This window comes from Chelonia mydas, chromosome 1 (assembly GCF_015237465.2).
Source record: "Chelonia mydas isolate rCheMyd1 chromosome 1, rCheMyd1.pri.v2, whole genome shotgun sequence".
Classification (NCBI taxonomy): Eukaryota; Metazoa; Chordata; order Testudines; family Cheloniidae; genus Chelonia; species Chelonia mydas.
Genome location: NC_057849.1, coordinates 218,669,512 through 218,691,012, shown reverse-complemented (window position 1 = coordinate 218,691,012; position 21,501 = coordinate 218,669,512). Strand labels below are relative to the sequence as shown.

Below are 21,501 nucleotides of genomic sequence, written 5' to 3'. Positions count from 1 at the left end.
TTTTTTTTTTAAGTGTAAAACCCAAAAGCTGAGTCTTCTGTCATCACAAGACTCTAGGAGCTGCAGTCTTAAGAAAATCATCAAATATTAAGACACACAAAAATTGCAAGAGTTGGCAACCCTAAAAAAAGAAGGCAAATATTTAAAGACTGAAATAGTACAGTGAATCATGGTGAGAAGACAAAGAAATGGAGCAACCTGGAAGTTGGCGAATAATAGAAGAAGAAAGTTTTGCTGATAATCTGAAATATAAGAGTGAGGATTTTCCCATGACTTCAGTGGGTCTAGGATTTGATTTTCAGAACCAGATCCTTAGCTGGTATAAATTGGTGCAGCTCTATTGACTGCAATGGAATTACTCTGGTTCATATAATCTCAGGACCTGGCCCTTAATGTACAGGAAAACTACAGAAATAACCACTGACCCAAATTCCACATCCGAATAGGATATCAAGGTTTAAAGGGGATCAGGCATTCAGCTGGTGTAAATCAGCATAACTCCATATACTTCAGTGATCCTATCCCAATTTACACCAACTGTGAATCTCACTCATTATACTTATAGACTTAGACCTGGTCTACACTGGGGGGGGCGGGGGAATCAATCTAAGTTACGCAACTTCAGCTACGTATTTAGATCTGCTTACCACAGTGTCTTCACTGTGGTAAGTCGATAGCTCATGCTCCCCTGTTGACTCCACCTTCGCCTCTTGCTCCGGTGGAGTACTGCAGTTGACGGGAGAGAGCTTTGGCGGTCAATTTATCGCGTCTAGACTAGACGCAATAAATCAACCCCCACTGGATCGATCACTGCTCATCGATCCAGTGGGTAAGGTAGACAAGCCCTTAGACATTTCACAGCTGCTAGGTGTATATCTACTTGTATTTAACAAAAACAAACAAACAAAAATTCTCCAGTGCACTATAAATTGAAATATATTAAGGACAGAGTACTATGTATTAGCATGTGTGAAGCATTCCTATTTTATGTCTTGGTGCCAGTTGCACTTGATTTTAACCAGTGTCCGCCAGGTCAAAGACTTGCATCTTCATTTCCTTATGAGAACTTTTTAACAGTGAGAGTAATTAATCCTTGGGACAATTTACCAAGGGTCATGATGGATTCTTCATTACTGACAATTGTTAAATCAAAATTCTGTTTTTCTGGAAGATCTGCCCTAGGAATAATTTTGAGGAAGTTCTATGGCCTGTGTTATACAGGATGTCAGACTAGATGCTCACAAATGGTCCCTTCTGGCCTTGGAATCTATGGATCTATGAAAACTCTCCCTCTCCCACTTCCAATTCCTGTTAAGGCTCTAGAATGTTGATAACATTTATTTGGATCTCCATATAAAGTAGAATGCAAGTGGGCACTGCTGCATGCACAGCTCATTATTGTGTTTACTGGTACTGGATGGCTTATTACTTATTTAGGCCCTACTAAAACATCCTTGTACTATTGATACACCTTCCCACATGCTGACTTGTGTTCTTAGCCCTGGTGTTAAATCTTGTTTTATAATCTGTACAGTGCTCTGGCACAATAGAGCAGTGATCTTGATTAAGGCCACTAGATGCTAATGTGGTACAAATAATCATAACTGTATACCCAATAGAGCAGATCGTATACACATACAAAAGCTGGCTTTACAAAGCATTTGTGAACCAGTCCTATTATTTGCAAGTTTATGTGGTCTTTGAAAATATTTGACAAATTTCACAAATGGATGAATTGGGAAACATCTTCTATTGGCATTTAATCTTCAGAATTCAAGGTTCAGAATCTGGCACACAGATGGATAGTGAGTCAAAAATATTCATTCTATGCGGAACGCACACAACTGTGATTGAATACATGTATTCAATTTCAAAGCTTTGTGAATGCTAAGTGCCTCAAACATGGTTGGATCAAGCTGACACATGACTAGTCACAAAATAACTCACAGGATTTCTCTCGGTATTCTATCAGAGAGGAAGGATGGCCCAGTGGTTAGGACACTAGTTTGAGACTTGGGAAACCTAGGTTCAGTTCTCTGCTCAGTCACAGACTTTCTCTGTGACCTTGGGCAAGTCACTTAATTTATCTGTACAATGGGGATAATAGCACTTTGCTACCTCACAGGGTGTTGTGAGGAAAAATACATTAAAGATTGTGAAGCATTTAGAAACTACAATAACAGGTGCCATACAAGTACCTAAGACAGAGAGAGCCAGCTCTAAGACCTAAGATTCTGTGCTTGCCTTTGCACATGCACAATAAATATTTTGTATCTGGTGATATGAACTAGTCAGGTTGAAGACCCATTTCGTGGTGGTTGCCATCTTGTGTTCTAGAATCTAAGCTCTTACGGCTGTGAAGAAAACCTTCAGCTTGTGATCCATATGTAAACCAATACTGTAATGGCAGTTTGAGCTGCACCAGTGAAAGCCACTTCCTTAGACATGCTGCACAAGTGTGAAAAATGGTTGGTATTTGTGCCACTCATTTCAAATCAGGGTAAGCCATGCCTCTGCAAGTCACTGTTTTCATTGGTGCAGCATACGTATGGCAAGGGGTTTGCATCGATGCAGCTATATTGGTGTAACTGTAGCAGGAGCTAAAATCCCAGTGTAGACAAGCCCTTGAGCTACAGATAGCTTGAAACAATTACTCTGAGAGATATTATGACCATTTAAATGCCAACATAAGGAACTATTTCACTACTACGATCATGGACCACATAATAGCTTGTCTACACACATACACAAGTGGCACTGATTTAACTGAAGCAGGTTAGAAATGGTTTTAGCTAATTGGTGCAAACCCCTTGTTTGGACATGTTTATTTCTGTCATTAATATAAATCGGTAAGGAATCAACTTAAGCTAAATTTAAATATGCCCCTGTTAATACTAAATAAGTCTCCACACACACACACACATGCATGAACAACTGAATCTATTAATTCACTCTTTTTGTTATTTAGGGGAAAGTTTGTGTAATCCAGCCCTTAATAGGGAGATGGCTTCATAGATCACTGCTCATTACATCCTGGCATGGCAACCACAGTGATTGCTGACATGGAGAACTCAGGAAAGTACTTAATGAAATGTAGCAGCTGGAAACAAAGAAAGAGAACTAACACCAGGGCTGGAATTTTTGAAGCTGCCTAACACTACCCAATTCTCTGAGTGTCAAAATCCCCTAAATGGCTTTGAAAGTCTCACCCATGTGACCAGACATCTCTACAGACTACTGACAAGTATTCCATGGACCATAGTTTGAGATATCCTCTTCTAAGGAAGTCTCTGTAGCATGGTTTGACATTTATAAATAGTCCTGACATCTAAACCAGACAGCAAGGTGGTTGGAGAGCTCTTCCATTACGTTCTAAATGTGGCATCTTAGGGATGTCCTGCTCTTTCCATCACCACATAGTTTGCCAAACGTGGAATTTGCTTTTGTAATTTAGCATTGTGGAAAAGTATAATCTGGTAGGATATTCTCAAACTATCCAAAGCGTAGCATCCCTTGGGAATGTTAGTATGTGGCGTTTTGGAAAACTGTCTGCCACAGAGTTTATTCCCCCCCCCCCCCAAAAAAAAAAAAAAGTAAACAGTTTTATAGGCCAAAGTGTAGAGGTTGCTCGAATGTACTGCAGTCAGTTTCCCTCTCCATAAACATCAGATTTGCATCCCAAATTCCAAGAAAGAAATGGCAAAGGGCTGCTCTCCTGGCTTACTTACCTAGCTAGAGTTAAATTTTGCTAGCAGAAAAAAAAAATCTTCCTGGAAAATGGACACAGTGCAGTGAGTTACCTCATAAGAAAGGAGTTAAGTTGTGATAGTGTTGCTGGTCCCAGAACCACATTCTTCTTGTTACTCTCTGCCATCCATTGACCCAGGAAACCAGAGATAACTAGCATTAATGATGCTGCATGTCTTTTAGTCCCTTTTGTGACTCTGAGGATACACCTGGCCTGTTCCGTGAAGGCCAAACTCATGGGCCATATGACATGTACAGTATATGCAGAAAGATTTGCAACTCATGAGTTTCCATGGACTCTGTTCATTTGTCTTTAGGTATTTTTAGGTCTCTGTGTAAGTATTTTACATGTTCCATATATAGCACATTTAGGGCCTGATCCAGCACCCAAGGAAGTCCATGTGAGTTTTTTCCATTCTTTGGTGGCAGTTGAATCAGGCCCCCAGAGCTGTGAGAAACACCTAAGGGAAGCTTAAGGAATAAATTACTTAATGGGTCAAGATGAAAATACAGGATCTCTTTGGTATTCCATAATCCTCCATGTACTCAGTGATACTGTATGTCAGATATTGGAGACTAGAGTCTGTTATCCCCTAAATCCCATTACCCACATCTATGCCAAACACTGGGGACCATCATCTCTTTACATCATTTCTGTAAGCACTGTGACTAAGAGATGTTAGTTCTGGGAATCAGAAAATGTTAAATGGTGAGGTCATTTGCTGCTGCCTCTCCCTTCGGGGCATGATGCTTCCAGACATGACAACATTCAAGACAGAAAGGAACACCAGTTCACAGATAGGTTAAGTATCCAGCATGAAGGCCTGCAGATACTCTTATGCATGCAACATTCACCAAACCCTTGAGGCTCAACTCTGGTTGCTGTTTCTTTCAAATAGGCTGTTCCTACCTCAATGCTACCTTGAAAGGTACCCATGTTAAAGAGAACATATCTGTAAACTGTCAGCTATTTAAATTACCGTTGCTTTCCTTCCCTTTCATCCCATTTGTGCAGTCCTCCAATTTTTTTTCCTGAGCCTCAACATCAACACACTCTCTCTTTTTTTCAGGGAGTTCTAATTAGAACTACAAGTTCCTCGCCGTACTGTCTCCATGAGTGTGTTACCTCCCTGGGAATCTGAACATTTGCTGATGTCAGAGTTTTGCAACCATTCACAACAGTGCACAGCTAGGACCTTACAAAACAAAAATCCCTGTATCTATTATGTTAGAAGAAGGAGAAGAGGTTATAAGTAGGGTGAGTTGAGAAACAGTCAGTTCTTTGGATGGAAATTTTTTGAAAAAAAATTCTTCGTAACTTCCAAATTTCCATTTTTGATGGAAAAATGACCCCCCCCCGATTTGTTTCCTTTTTTCCCCCTCTTTGCCTCCTTCCCTCCCCCCTTGATTCTTTTTTCCATTTTGACATGAGAAAAGGAAGAAAAATGGAGAGAAGTGGGGAAGGAAAATGAAAACCAATTTTTGTTTGGTATTTTTCTATTGAAAAACTGGACAAATTTGAAAGACCTTTTTAAAAAAAAAAAAAAAAAAAAAGGCGGGGGGGGGGGGAGGGTTGGGGAGAGGAGACTATTTTTCACCAAAATGTGTTTTGGAAAAAAAAAAATCTTTTGACCAGACCTATTATTAAGGGACAATGATAGTAGGAGAACTGAGGAGTGAGAGGCAGGTGGCGAAGAACAAGGGAAGCACTGGAGCCAGAGAAGAAAATGGTAGGTTTTAAGACATCCCCCCTCCCCTCACACATACTACATCAAAGTATCAAGTTGCTCTGTCAACAGCAGTTGGTGGCCTGACACCTTCTTTATTCACTTTCTGTTCCAGAACTGAAACTGGGGACTACTCCTTATTTCACATTCATGGACAGGTTATGACCGGCTGCTGTGTAAATGTGCACAGTTGGGAGCGAGACACCAGGCTTCACCCACCTTTCTTTGTAGTCCCCCACTGCAGGGCCAGTCTCAGTTATTACACTGCCTAGAACTGCTGTTGGCATTTCCTCCTCACCCCTTTTGGGGGGGGTGGGGGAGGGGAAGATGACTCCTGGCCTCCTACCCCACTGTACTGGCTATTTCAGCTGACTGTGAAAAGGAGCACACTCAGAAGGATGTAACAATTGCCACATTCCTACTGCATGCTAGGGAGTCCTGAGGGGCACTCTGTGAGCAAAGAGGCTGTCTTTGGCAATTAAAGGAAAGAGAGTGGACTGAGAAATGAGAAGAGGAGCAGCTGCCTCTGCCAATGTGAGAATTCTCACCGACAGGTTAGAGTGGAGAGAGGTGAGCAGAACAAGGGCGCTTGGCTTGCAACCCCCCAGGGTCTATGGATATGATAGCGATGATTGTATTCAAAATAAACTTGATTGGTCACTACTCTTCAGTTAAACTGGCTGTGCGTATTCTGATGTTGCCAAGGCACACCTGGTAGTCTCTCTCCATGGTTCTTCAGTGGCAGCTTCAGCTGGGGGTACTTCTGGGCTCCTCAATGCAGCCTCTGGGGCCCTTTCTCAAAGCTGGCCTCTGGGGCCAGGCTAATATCAAGCTCTTAAGCAGCATGTCCTGTCTTTCCTGTAGAACTATTTCCAGGAAGTGCAAGCACATGTAACTTCCTTTCATTTTTTAGGGTGGAGAGAAAATAGGAATTTCCATCCCACAGGTAATTCTAATATTTCTCCATTTTTTTTCATCCCACGTTGGGGATGTCACAGAACAAAAAATGCTTAAATGTTGTGGATAGAAAATATCAAAATGCTTCATTTCAGTGTGTTAAGCCAAATTGAAATGCCTCTTTTTGAATCAGTCGAACATTAAACTTCATTTCCCTTTCTCCATCTCCCATGATGTGTTAGTCACATGACTCCCATGATGCACCATGCAGGTCAGTCAAAGGGAGATCACATCTTGCATCACTGGAGATGTAGTCTGACCACACAGCCTGTCCAATAGGGAATAGTGGGGGCCCAAAAACAGAAACAGGAAGCATGACCCCCCCCACCCCCAAAAGGCAACACAGCATCATGGAGTTTAATGTTAAACTGATTTGAAACAGCGTTTCAATTTGGTTCAACAAACCAAAATTAAATATCAGTATTTTCATCAGTGCATTGAAAATTGATAAAATGGAAGTTTTTCCATTGAAAAACCATTTTAGTGAAAAATTCTTGACCAGCTCTACTTATTTTTTAAGATGTGAAGATTGCGTGGACCCCCACTTTAGGACCAAATTCTCAGCTGGTATAAAAGTGACTAAAAGGACTTCATTGACTTCAGTAGGGCTACCCTGATATACACCAGGTTAGGATCTGGTCCTTTGTGTTTTAAATTGTTTATTTTAATTTAATATAATCAGCATCCATATTGACTGATCAAAATAGTGCACAGAGAGAGAAGAAAGCACCATCACCCCTTGTAAAATCTTAAATCTACAAGAGTCAAACCCAAAGAAAGTAAGAACAGAAGAAAGGTAGAATTAATTGAAGAAGATAAAAGTATCAAAGCAATCCAGTGAATACAGACACAGCAAAAAGGGAAGCAACCTTCCATAAATGCATTGTGCTAGTCACCCATACATAATAATTTAGACTTGAACAATAAAGGGCATTTAGCCAAATGGATGCAGTCAGAACAATCAGTAACGTTTTCATTATAAACAAACTAAAGATTATTTTCTTGTCAAGAACACTAGATTTCTATAACGTAATCATCTGAACTGCACTGACTCTCCAACACTTCATTTTTCTTGGACTAGGGCAGCTAAGTAATTTAGCATCATTGCAACCCTTTTAAAAAATTATCAGCTATCAAGAAAAGCTTGGCCAGAACAATACAGTGATATCAATTTCTAGTAGCAAATTCAGTTTTCCATAACAATATATTTTCTTCTTGTGCTGCCCATGCTATCTGGAATACCATTTTTCCATTCCCTTTGAAGAAGGGAAACCATAGTGTTTCCAAATTTAACACATAACTTGGTCTTTGAATCAGACTTATATAAAAGTTAAGAGTATGAGATGGAATGGATTTGGCTGCTTGATCTTATGGAGATTTAGAAGGGATGTAAATTTAAGTGCTGTTTTCTGGAACCTTTCATGATCTGCAATGATAAACACATTTTTGTTCAGAAGAGTGGATTATAGCAATGTAGACACAATGTTATAGAGATCCTTTCCTTGCATGCCCTCTCTTGGCTCTAACACAGGTTGCATCTTTTACAATTATTTCCCGTTTACAGCACAGCAGTGCACAGTCTGTGAAGATTACAACCTTAAGGGCCTTACAACTTTCTCTGTGAGAAACCTTCAGTTTTCTCATAATTTGGGGGCTTTACAATCGATAATCCGCAGGCAGAGTGTAAAATCCTTCAAATTTATCATCGTTTTTTGTGCCTTCAGTTAAGTAGTGTTTTTTTCCACTTCACAAACCCAGCGATTATGGACATCAGTTGCTCCTCATGAGTCTTAATAGCTGTAAGAATTTGTACTTAATGAAGTGACTCCAGCCTCAACTGAATGAAATTGTTGGTGTTGATTATGATATAGTAAAAGCAATTAAAGTCAGCATTTGCCAACCATAACCACAGATGTCTACTCCCCTAAATAGGGGAGACACAGTGCTAATCTCACATACCACTGTGTGATTTTTTTTAAAGGGGACAGCAGCATTTAGCTATGTCCCTAGAACGTACAGTGGGTGTTGCAACGTAACTACACATAGCATAATCAGGAGAAACCATATTTTGACATTTACGTGTCACTCATGGGTTTGAAAAGATGATAAATGTGAAGGGGAAAGGTAGTATTTTCAGGTGCCCTTCAGATTATTCATCATGTAGGTATCTGTGGCAAAAAATGCTTCTGACTTTAAAAAAAAAAAAAAAAAAAAAAAAAGTCTCTCCTAGGAGGTCCATCTTTACAGCTGTGTCGTCTACTATACGCATACAATAAGCAGAGCCCCAAAGCAAATGCTTTTATGCAAAGAGCCACCTTTAAATCACAGTCCAGAAGTAGAGTTCGTATTTGGCTAGTCTGTCTTGCTCAGTTCCAGTAGAGTAAGTGCAGTACGTTCTGAGCTGAAATGCAGCATAGCCATTAATCAACTCCCCTGTAAAATGAAGTTCCAGGAGTTTTTAAATATATAGTACAGATATGAGCTGTGGGATTTTTCCTGTAAACACTCCATCCCAGTAATACTTCATACCTCACCAAGCACCTTAACTTCACCAGCCAGCATAGCATGTACAGCCTCATAACTTCCATCAACCTCACCTCCACTGTGGTGTCATCCTTAGTTTCTCTAGTTATCCAGTTCAGGTCAAGAGACGTACAGCAGTAGCACCCAAACCCTCCCTGGGAGCATCAGTGGTCTAGTAGGAAATTGCAGTAGGGGCAGAAAATACCACCAGCCAAAGCTTTCAAGGGTTTTACATCTGAGGCTCCTGGCAGTAGTTCAGCATTGGCCAGAGTCCTGGTAAATGCCCCCAGTACCCAATTCCTTCCATGGAGACCAAAAAAGCCAGCTACCTGGAATAGCAACAGCAATGTTCAGGCTTGTACAAATGGGTATGAAAAAGCAGTGAGGACTCACTTTCTCAGAAAAGTTCCTGAGAACAGAAGCAACCAAGAGTGTGTCAGGGCTTCAGCTGACTGGAAGTTACCCTCCCCCATGCTTTAGCTATTAAAACAATTCTGGGGGTTTACACTCGATAGTCTAAGTATAAAATCCTCAGTCTTGGTAGAGAACTGGAATTCAGTTTTCTCTTGTACTCTGGTATGGAAAGTCCACAGACTTTTAAAACTTGAAAGGCCCAGAGGAGTTTGGACTCTTGTCTGAGTTTCCAGTGCCTGCTGCTCTGGAACAAAAAATTGGCAGGTGGGTATATATACTGAGTACCCCCAAAAGGGATTAGGGGAAAGGGGCCTCTCTGACTGTGCTCCTGGAGGCAGGACAGCCAGGCCAACCCCAGACTAGGTTAAAAAGATGGTGTAATATACTTCAAGACATGGGCCTATTGGTTGAACACAGAGTATTATGAAGAAGAATGAGGATCTGGCAATTTCTCCAACAGGCAAATCTGCCCAGTCTGATCCACGTAGAAGGCAGGGAATAACTCCCAGGGCTCAACTGCTGCTCACTAGAGCTATTCACATGAGCAAGGTGACCAGGACTGGATCCCTCATATTCAAAGACCCTTTGTCCTACTCAAGTAATCTGTCTCCAACAGTTGCATCTAGCTTGAAGGGCCTGATCCAAAGCCCACTGAAGTCAATGGAAGTCTTTCCATTGACTTCAGTGGACTTTGGATCAGGTTTTCATAGTTTAAATTGGAAACTGTGTACAGCCTTTGATTATTGTTTTAGAACCTTCTCTGTGCTAGCTTTCCATTTGCTTCAGTGAGGAAAAAGAGCAACCAAACAAAAACAACCTGGATTTTACATTTGCTTCTCCAGCTACAGCCCAATCCTGCTGGGTACTGAGTGGCCTCACCTGCGATTGAAATGAATGGGCCTGATGCTGCAAAGTGCTGCAGGTGTTAAATATCCACTGATGCCCTTGGGAGCTGAGGCAGTTTGCAGGACTGTGGGGCCTTTGTAATGCGGTGCTCAGGGAAGTCCTCTACTTTTAAATATACTGAAATAATTTACTTTGTCTTATCTTGGACAAGCCTCTAGTGTGATGATAAAAGCATGTGTTGGTCTCACTGATTCCTGACTTAAAAGGCTGCAGTGACTTGACTTTTCATTTGACTTTTTTTTGGAATGAGTGTGTCTCAGTAATTCATACCCCACTTAAGATATTCGTTTAGCTTAACTAAATGGGAACAATGTTTCATTTTTTAGTGGTGATGCTGCACATCCAGCTTTCAAGACTCTCAGCATTAGCCTTTGGACTCTGTTTTAAACCTATAAATCAAGCTCTAAGCACAATGTGTTTTTGTGTCGGTTGAGTATTCACTTGTTTGTTCTTATCAATATCCAGTATATGTATTTTTGTATCGTTCAAATAATTTGTTTATCTGATTTTGGACATGAGAGTAGATTTATGCAAGTCCCTGAGAAAAGGTTAATGTGTATGTTTGGATACTGATGAATACACGTGTGAGAAACTGGTACAAAATCCAGGTTAACATGGCCTGGAGGAACAAGCAGAGTAGGTATATTTCACCCCTGTGCAGAAGGCCAGCATAAGGCTTCCCAAGTGCTATTGTGAGGCTTCGGAGGTACCTATACTTCCAGCTTGTTCTCTGCCCAAGGGTATATTTTGCCTGGGTTTGGCAGTTGGGAAGCTGAGCTCTAATCCTGGTTCCGCTACTGACATGGGACCTGGTTCTGCTCCCTTTGAAATCAATGACAGCAATTCCATTGGCTTCAGCAGGATTCATCCCTTGCTGTGTGGCCTTTGGGCAAATCATTTTAACTCTGTGCCTCAGTTGTCCCCACCTGTAAAATGTGGATATTAACACTTCCCTACCCCACTGAGCTGTGAAGATTAATTAGCGAATCTTTGTTCGGTGATAGGGCCAAGAAAAATGTTATATGAGCTAAGTATTATTACCCCTTCCATAGCAGAGAACAACCTGAACCAATGCATGAAGGAATTTAGTGTTATCTTTAGTGCCCAAGCATACTTATCTACTTTCTGAAGAAATTCTAAAGACCAGCCCAGCCAGCTTTCAGTATCCTTGGACCAAGTTCTGCCAATGGTGAAGCATAGGCACAGGTTAGGGCAGAATTTATCCCTGTGTTTCTAACCGTCTCTTTGATCAAGAGAGCAACAAGAGTGGGCTGAGAGAACCTGGTGGTCAATGTCAAGATTGTCCAGCTCCACGCAGGAAACAGAATAGGAAAGATAACAGACTTTGCCAGGCCCTGGTCAGATATTACTGACAGTGTCCCGAGGGGAAGCCCAGCCAGGCTGCAACACGGAGGATATATCAGACCTGTATATAATTGATTACTCCAGCCTTATACTTATTTGACATTAGTGTATCCACAGGTAGGAAAAGCACTTTACGTGGGTGAAGACTGTCCTTACCATCTGGATCTTACAATCTAGGCTTTATGTAAATAAGGAGAGTCTTAATTTGAAACCATTAGAGCAAGTTTGTGAGGCCCTTACTCACACTGTAATCCCATTGACTTAATCTTTGTCCTTCTGAAGACAATGGAGTTACTCAGGTGATTGAGGAAGGGATTTCTTATGTGACTGTGAGTTTGCGGGATCAGGCTAGTAGACAACGCAACTTGAAATGTCTCAAAACATGCACCCACAAGTTACATGTAACTGTCCATCTCTAAATTCAATGGTTGTGCAAACAACCTAGTAGGTTAAGGACAGAAAATTGAATATTCATAAATAGGCATTGCCCTAAACCAGGCAGGTGGAACCAAAGCAAACATTCTTCAGTGTGTGAAAGGAAAGTATAGTAAATAAAGCCTGATGTTGCAGTGACAGACCACAATTCTCTCAGAGCAATGAACATAAGGAGGCTGTGAAATATAGAGATAAATGAGTAACGCTCCTAAAATGAATTAAACCTCAATAGGTTTAGATGACTGGATGACTTATGCTATTGGAAATGAAAATGAGAGCTAGGGCTTGGTTCTAGCGCCCACCCTGGCTCATATGTGCCACTCCAGTGCCATATATGGACCACAATGGAGTAACAACAGCACAGGGGAGAACTCCCTTAGTGCAGGAGCAGCATAGGGCTAATAGAAGTTGTGGGAAGGGCCGGGATGGCTCGGCTGGGGTGTGCTCAATGCCAATGTGATTCTGGGCTCCAGTGCAGTTTGTAGGCAGCCATGAGAAGCTGCCACATGTTGGAGCTGCAGTTACCGCAGGGTGGCTCAAAGGGGATTTAAAACCATCATTGCCCCACCTCTCTCTGTGCTGTGCTTCCTGGAGAATCTGCCCCATAGACCTTCACCTACAGCTTAGGAATTCAAATTCAGCCCAGTTTGATAGTTATGGAAAGAAGTTACCATTAAGGTGCTGTTTGGTGAGTTGGTGATCTGAGTGCATTTCCTAGAAAGACAGTTTCAAACATCATATCCACACCTGTATTAATTGTGCTCCTCATAGGAATCTCTAGAAAAAACTGTCACAGAGGAGCTTTGGAGAAGCAGGAGACACTGAATTCTGCTCTTAACTCCTAGAAGTTGTCCCTGTTATTCAGAGCTTGATACATATTGATGGAGGACAGAATATGGGAAACAAAATTCTGTTCCCATGTTGGGCATAAACAAAAATCCAGGTTTTGTCAGTCAAGCACTAAATAAACTTAGAAACCCTAAATATGTCTGTCTTATTTAAATAATCATCCAGATTTAAAAAAGAACTAACAATATATAATATCTGGTTTTAAATCTCCATAAATAATTGCATGTACTTTCACATAATTATTCAATTAATGTTTTCTGTTTAGCACCTTTTATTCATAGGGATCCCAAAGTACTTTGCAACAAGTATACAAAAAGCACCATGTAAATGCAGCCATCTTTGCATTGGAGAACAGCAATCAATATGTATGCTGCACAGAAATAGGGGGAAGGGAAATTCTGGCCAAGAAAACCTCACTCACCCTTTTAAAAAGTACTATACAATCTTTAATGTCCACACAGAGTAGACAGGAACTCAATTACACTTTAACTGTAATAAGAAGCTGAAAGACATCATTCAAGAATACCACCAAATAAAAATAGCCCAGAAGGAAGGGCAAAATTTGCATGAGCATATACCAACTATTAAACAGTAACAATTATGTCTCAGGTAGCAACTTCAATGCTGAAGTGTTTCCTCATTACAGAGAGCTGTTTATCCTCTCATAAAAGTCTAGCACAGAGCAGGTGTTGGAAATGGAAATGCAATTTCCCAACTAGGCAAGCATCCAATACTTATGAGCCAAACCTATGAAAACAACTGAAACTAAGCCCATTGCCGATAGGGACAGAACAATTTAAAGGCAAATGAAATATTTTAACCACTGTAAGAGCAGCTTGTAATATCTGATGATCCTAAAAATGCCTGAATTTATTGTACATGAATGGAGATATGCAGGACAGTAACGCAAAGCCCCGAACGTCTTCACGGTTGCAGTGCTATACAGCTACTTAGACAGTTAACGGAGTCCTGGAAGAGAAAAATACAAGCGCTTAGCTCAAACAGTTTGGAAAACCTGTGGGTACTACTGAATGCATACAACTGAATGTACTTTGCATGTCCTCCACTGACAGGCAGTAGCACAACTTGTTGAGAGGGAAGACAGCCTGCTACACTTCAGCAGCGCCCGTCAATGCTTTGTGTACTTCCTAGCTATAGAGGCAGTGTTTGGACATGGATTAAATTTAGATTTTCAGATTTATATTTGGATTTGACAATGCTGCAACCTTTCTGCAAGAGTTCCACCATCCTGGGTTGAAATCTCTTATGAGAAGCACTTTTGTATCTGAGCCAGAACCAAAACGTTTGGGTTAGAATTGGCCTCTTAAGCCTCCCCACCCCCTGCTGAAATTTGAAGAGGTTTGGATTCAGTCTTGTTTTTTGACCCAGACAGAGGGATCTGTGCCTGGCAACACTCCTAACTCAGCAGGCAACTCCAAATTTGTTTAAGGATTTCCTGTTTCCCACTGATTAGGCTCCTCCCTCCCTTTGGTAGACCACCTACATCAAAGACCATGGAAAACAAGTTACTTTTCATGGGCGTTTGCACAATTTTAATGGTGCTGGTGTTATGCACAGCACTGATTTAATGGCATCCGGGACATCACAGAGCATTCTGATGAAGAGAACGGAGCAAATAATTCATTAAAAGGAATGTAATCAATGAGTTTCATTTCTTTGTTCCTCCTAGGTTAAAGTGACCCCTGTGCAGAGGGCCACCAAAAGGCCTCAGCACTATTTCAGCACTCAAAATAACAGATTAAACTTAAATGGTATCTAGGCAGACTGGTGATCCTCTGCACATGGCTGAATTTCAGCCTCTGAATTTTCCATGAGCAGATTGTGATTTTTCTCAAGTGGATTTGTTATTCCAAGGGCATGTCTACACTGCACACTCTTTATGGTTCTGTGTAGAGCATGTATACTAAATGCCCACCTAGCATGGGTAAAAAGAGCAGTGTAGATGATGAGGTACGGCATAGGCAAGTAAAGACACTCCTGAAGCCTTAGGGTATGTGCCCTATGTGGCTCTCTTCAGGCTTAAGCCAAGAAACCCCAGCAAATAAAACTTTGGGCTGGAGCTCGTTCCTGGACACTTCATTGTTACGGCTTGATTTTCAAAGTTCAAGCTGTATTGGTTGATCTTAATGGAGCACATTGGCCACGTGTGATATGTCTGTTCCCTGATTTTATGAAGTGTAATGTTTAAAAAAAACAGGGTTCCACTGCAAATACTCACTTTTACAAATTCAAAGTTAGTGTTCAGTGCATATACTCCAATATTCCTTTCAAATTAACTAGGCTGCAAGGCATGCCAGTAGATGTGCTTGCAAGAATATTCATGGAAAGGAGCCATAAAGGGGCATTTAATACAACCAAAACAATTTTGGTGGAAAACTGTATGCCCTAGTTGTTCAGCTCTAATGAGGAAATAGATATTCTGCCATGTCAGACTGGACCTTCTTGTTAAATCTATCTAAAAGATAAGTTCTCTTTTCCAAATTACTCTGGTGCAACATCAGAGACTTTTCAAATGTCATGAAAACACCACTGAATACTGTGGATGTATCAGAGAATTGGAAAACAAACGCACACAAGCACACACAAGGTACAGATCTTCAGAAAAAGGAAAATAGTATAATGTTGGGAATCCCCACACAAGGGGTGAACTCTTGGCCCCATTGATATCAATGGGATTTTTGCTATTGACTTGAACTGAGTCAGGATTTCATCCAACTAGTTCAATCCTTAGTATATTAACTGAAAAAATAAAGGGGGAAGATAATCTGTAAATACCCAAAAGATAACAGAAGTCTGAACAAAAGACTATAGAAAAAAGCCATTCTAGATAAACCAGATTGGGTTTTCTTGGGACAAAATTATAACACTAAAGAACAAAGGGAGTGTATTAAATATAAAGTATCTGTATTTTAGCAAAGTATTTGACATAGTGTCTCATGAAAACTTCCTTGAAAAAGGAATTCAAATTGGTTTGGATATAAACATTATCATATGGATAGAAAATTGGCTGATGGACCATAAACAAAGAGCAGTGATAAATTTCCAGACCAAAAAACCTCTTGAAAACTTGGTGAAGTGAGAGTTCAGACTGAAAATATATGGCCCCTTAAAATAAAGTTAATAGATTGTAATTTAAAAAGCACAGAAACAAACCAAGGGTCTAAGCCAGCTTCTGTTAAAGTCAATAGACAGACCCCAGAGTTTCTTTCAAGTATCATCAATCCTAACCCTGCCAAGTATCACTATCCACCTTTTTACCTGTAAGTTGGAGACCCTCACCTGTTTTTATATGAAGCTTAAATCTTCCCTGTTAGGTAGACAGTTATACAACATGGCCTTTAGGCATCTGATGCTATAACCTACCCTTCCAGCTAGTGCTATCTCCTTTTAGATGCCTAGACCTGCCCACAAAACTACACTCCATTTGCAATATTTTCTGTTTCCTTTGTTCATGTGACAGATGTTTTCCGTTCTTTTTTCATCTCCTTTCTTCTGCCTCCTGACAGTGGGCCAAGCTAGTCTACCCACCCTTCCTCATTGCTGAGGGGATAGGAATCTCAAAGCCCCTACCTTTGACTGCAGTAAAGGGCACGCGTTTCTTGCCCCTTGCTCCTCTGGAAGGCTAGTGTCATCCATGTAACCTACTGGTGTATGACAGGTTGTCGCTCTCTGCTGCTCCACAGACCTTATGAGTTGTTACAGCCCCAACCTACAGAGCCTTGGCTCTTTAACTAAAGCTGTAGAATCTCATACTTCTGGTCTGAAAGACCCTGGCTAAATCCCTGTTGTGTCAGCCAGAAGGGGAGTTGTGCTAGCACAGGGAGAGGGAAGGTAGGAACACATGATGCCACCTCCCGTTAGTAGATTCAGAACCACTTAGGGATTGGTGTTCTCCCAGCTACAGCAACAAGGAAGTCAGCCATTTTAGCACATATGGATCCCCCTCTTCCAGTGGCAAGACCCAGAGGGAGGCCAGGTTCCCCCAGGATGCCCTGTTGAGTTGCCCTGGGGGGTTGCACAGGTGTTGAATGAGAACACTGTTTGATCCAGGGTCCACAGCTTTTACATTCTTGGTCTATGCCATAGTGAAGTGTCTCATTCTATACCAGAAACTGTAAAACATAGCGAGAAATAGAAACTGAAGAGCAAATCAATCACATGTGTGTAACAGAAATATTAAAGAGAAACCAACCCAGAGCCATTCTTTTAACTACAATTGGGCAAACAGATGTCACGAGAATTTTGAAGAGTGAAGAACCACCGCTTTTCCAATATTTCTCAACTCCCCCAACACCCAACCATCACGACCACTTCTGCCTGATTGACGTCCAACTGCTCTAAATAAATAAATACAATAAAAACTTCTCCATGAACATGGACCACACAAAAGAAAGTGTGTGGGGAAAGGAACTTTTTCCAGAAAATTTGTGGCCTTGTTTACATTTGAAAGTGTTATCAGTAATACCATGATAGTTTTACCAGTATATTCCCCCTCCCCTTTATTCTGATAAGAATACTTTCCCCCCCCCCCAATATAGCTTATACCACTCCCCAAGTGACATAAGATAAACTGAAAAAGGCTCTCTTATACCAGAGTAAGAGTGTCTGCATGGGGATCAGACTGATATAACTACATTGATTTAAATTCAGACATGAGGTTATACTGAAAAAAGAACTTTCCCATCTAGACAAGGCCTGCGTGTATGGGTTGGTGGGGAGGGGGAAGATGTCAAAATAATACTTGAAAGAAATATGTCACAATCTTAACTGTGGATTCATTATTCTGATTCTGTAGCAACTAAACTGAACAACTTTACGGTGTGGGTGGACTTCTCTGGAAGGGAATACTGGAGGGATCGGTGGTGTTTAAAACTTCATTAATAATCTGGAAAAGGAAGTGAACTGTATGTTTAATTCAGTTCACAGATGGTACTAGATTCATATGTTCCCATTCTCGCTGTGTGGTAGGTAATGTTCCTGCTTCTGAGATCAGGCACCAGCTGCAGGTGTCAGCTTTAAAATTCTACTTGCCCTATGTAGCTGAATGCTATTGAAGAATACGGAGGTCCTATATTTAAAATAAATAAAGAGGACGACTTTCTGTACAGGAGCGTACTTCAGACAGCTGTTTTGTGTGTAGGATGAGGGTTGTAATCTAACTTTTAAAATGTGCTTTTTCAACTTTAGGAAATTCCATTTTGATTAATAGTTAAGTATTTCAGGGGGCAAGAGGTTGGGGCATGGCATGCTCTCTTTCATCCCCATCCCAGAAGGTGCTTAGTTGCTTAAGAATCTTTTCTTCCTCCCCATTGTTGGATGGTGTCACAGGGTAGTTTGTCCCCATGGAGTAAGCCAGACCCAGCTCTCCTGTGTGAGAGCAGATGGGCCCAGCTGAGCCAATGAAAGAGGGCAGGGCTACACCTTGGGCTATAAAGACCTGTCAGAGGGCAGGTAGAGTGGAATTGGGGCAGGCTGTGCTTGGGGATGGGAACCACAGAGGAGTTGAGCTAACTCTGGTGATGGCTCCCTGGAACAAGCGAGAGGTAGTCCTGGGGCCTGTGTTCCAGAAAGGGAACAGAGCTGGCTGAATGAAAACTTGCTGCAACAAGGGAGCTTACTGGAACTGGGAAACTACAAGAAGCAGGACTACTGGAGACCCCCTGGAGGGGAGGCTATGAAACCCTAGGACTAAGGCTGAGCTGAGGAACTGTTTTTGTTAGATATATGCTTATGCTTGGACAAATAACCCTGTTTAAAGGAGATTGAGCATGGCAGTGAGTGCTTGTTAAACTTGGGAGAAGCCCTGCCATGTCACACATGCTGGAGAGTACGGGCACTTGGATTGGTCTCTGATAAAAGGGGAGAATGAGATGGATCTCCGGTACCATTGAAGAGGGGGAAACAAACGCAGGGTGCCACAGAGTGACCTTTGGCCACGTGGTGTTGTTCAGATGGTAGCCACTGTATTATAGATGGCAATACTAAAGTAGGAACACATTTGGTATAAATGAACCATGGGCAGGAGATTCATCCTGTTAAAAACAACAACCAGAAGGTGCTGTTCCCTATGTTCCGTCATGATGGATAACTAAGGGGTTCTCTCCCCCTTCTTATTGTCCAATAAACCTTTGAAATGTATTATTTCCAAAGTAAACCCAGACAAAGTTCCTCTTCTCTGCTGGAGTATAGACACCATGCTGTCTCTCTCTCATCTTTTGGTCTGTTTGCTTTTTCAATTGGCATAATCACTTTGTTTACCTTAGATGTAAATGTGCTTTCATTGTCTTTGGCCTCACCTTGCTCAATCTGCATTGGAGACACAGGCTAAACAACATTGCCTGGCTTGGGTAGACTTATGTATCCACTGCCTCCAAAACCCGTTGTGTGTGTGCTGGAAATATGTTCTTAACTCTTCATACACAACCTACGTATACGCCACACAATGATATTCATGACAGGAGTGTTGCCAATTTTTAATACACCTTACAAGAAACTGTTTGGCTAGATATTCTGACAACAGTGTTTTCAGTGTGTCCTTTGCCAGCTGGCATCAAGGGGCAGTTAGGGTCACACTTTAATAATAAATAATAAAAAAAAGCTGGGACACAGTTACTGTGTTGTAACTGGGATCCCTATCACAGTCATAAATGTAGTATAGAAAGTACCAAAGAAAGCAAGCTTCTTGTAATGGAAACTGTAAGGTCTGAATGATTTGTTTACTTTCCCTATGTAACCTAAGAAAGTTACTATGTAATATATAATTTTTAAAGCCTGCAATGCAATTGAATATTTGGAGTGGATTTTTTTTTTCCCAAAAGCACTCAGCATTAACATAACTCTGCTCCACTTGAAATCAATGGAAATTTTACCATTGACTTCAGTGGGAGCAAAGTTAAGACAATTCACAACACATTTGACAATTCCACCCTTAGCATAGCATTTCTACATTACAGAATTTCCTTGTATTATAACATTTTTTAAAGACACATTAAAATATCTAAGGAATTTATTTTTGAAAAGGCTCTTTGAGCTTTGAAGGGATTTTTTGCCAGACTCATTCCTGAGGAAGACTAAAATGAAATGTGATAGTATCCATAGTTATTGGTCTTAATTTGGGAGGTAAAATGGCTGGTTTCATATTCTAGGATTTGCCAAAGAAAATCCAGATGGTGACCCAGTGGATGAAAGTAACAGTCCGTCACACAGATAGACACACTTGCAAAAGCAGTAAATGATTTAAAAAAAAAAAAAACCCACCACCCACCCTGATCAGAGTAAATTAGATAGGAATGTGCAGTATGATTTGGTGGCATATAATTGTACATAGGTCTTAGTAGAATTATCAGTTGAAATTTGGCAATTTCAGATTTGGATACACATTCATGAATTCAGAGTGAAAATGTATGTACGAAATGTATTAATCTAATTGCATGACTTGTGTTAGTGTGTGCTTTAAAGACAAAGGGCTTGATTCTGCTATCACTGTGGTATGACTGAGGAGTAACTCCATTGTAGTCAGCAGGGTTACACCAGTCTAAGTGAGATCAGAATCAAACCTGCTGAAGTTAGGTATTGCCTAAATTTTTGGCAGTTGTATGTTCAAGTGATGAAAAAAAGATAGGGGACTGGGGACAGTGGGGAGGAGGAGGGCTAAGAAGAGGCACCCTTGCCCTTTAGGCTTTGGTGCCTTTACCCCCTGAAATGCGGCTTTCAATTCTAAAAGCCTGCCTGCATTACCAAAAAGTAATAGCTAATCTGGACAGAATGCAGAGAGCAATAGAGAATAAAATAACTCAATCTACACAGCTGACTTGTACAAATATTTGAATGGTTTAAGCTATGACTGGCCCTCACATGGGGTGGAGAGAGGATACAAAAAACTTCCCCTTCCCTTACACACCCTGCTCAAGAACCAAGTACAGTTTCAGTCCCTCCACTTTGAGGAGCATAGGGACCTCCTGCCTCAATGGGGAAAGGAGGGAAGCAGGCTGTTGTATCCTAAATGAAGTGCAGCGTATGCACTGCTTGTAAATGCAGCGGACAGCAGTGAGGGATATTGCCTCCCTGAGCTCCTTGTGAAGCCATGCAGTTTCACACGGCCTTCTACTCAAGGGAGTGCCTTGAAAGCACAGTCTGACCTTGTCTAGTCTATTCTTGGGCCTGGTCTACATCTAAAAATTAGATTGACCTAGCTATGTTGCTCAGGACTGGGGGGTGTGGGGAACTCATGCCCTGTACAACATAGTTAAGTCAGCCTAACCCCTGATGTAGACACAGCCAGGTCAATAGAAAAATTCTTCTGACAACCTTACTACCAGGGAAGTAGATGAATTACACGGATTGAAAAACCCCTTTCACTGATGTGGGTAGTGTCTACACTACAGCAGCGCAGCTGCAACACGGTAGTTGGGCCGCTGTGGTGTAGCCATACCCTTGGCAAGATCTACTAGATCTGACTACAGAACACACTCCAAGAGGATATTGGGCAAATCCAGAGCCTTGATCATCTTTAGGAGACACAGCAAAGCCTTCCTCTTGAAAAAGATCTTTCTGCTAT

General features: G+C 41.3%; 1 protein-coding gene and 1 long non-coding RNA gene across 2 annotated transcripts in view; one reads left to right on the top strand and one right to left on the bottom strand.

The window, feature by feature from the left end:
• Window positions 1–5,280, top strand: part of LOC122463017 — a 52,602-nt gene extending 47,322 nt beyond the window's left edge. The window contains exons 2-3 of the long non-coding RNA XR_006285958.1: window positions 2,969–4,676; window positions 4,818–5,280. This is a non-coding gene — a long non-coding RNA (uncharacterized LOC122463017). The remainder of the gene's footprint in view (window positions 1–2,968; window positions 4,677–4,817) is intronic.
• The window catches only part of NTF3 (neurotrophin 3), a 58,240-nt gene that overhangs the window by 26,309 nt on the left and 10,430 nt on the right, over window positions 1–21,501 (bottom strand). The window lies entirely within an intron of this gene.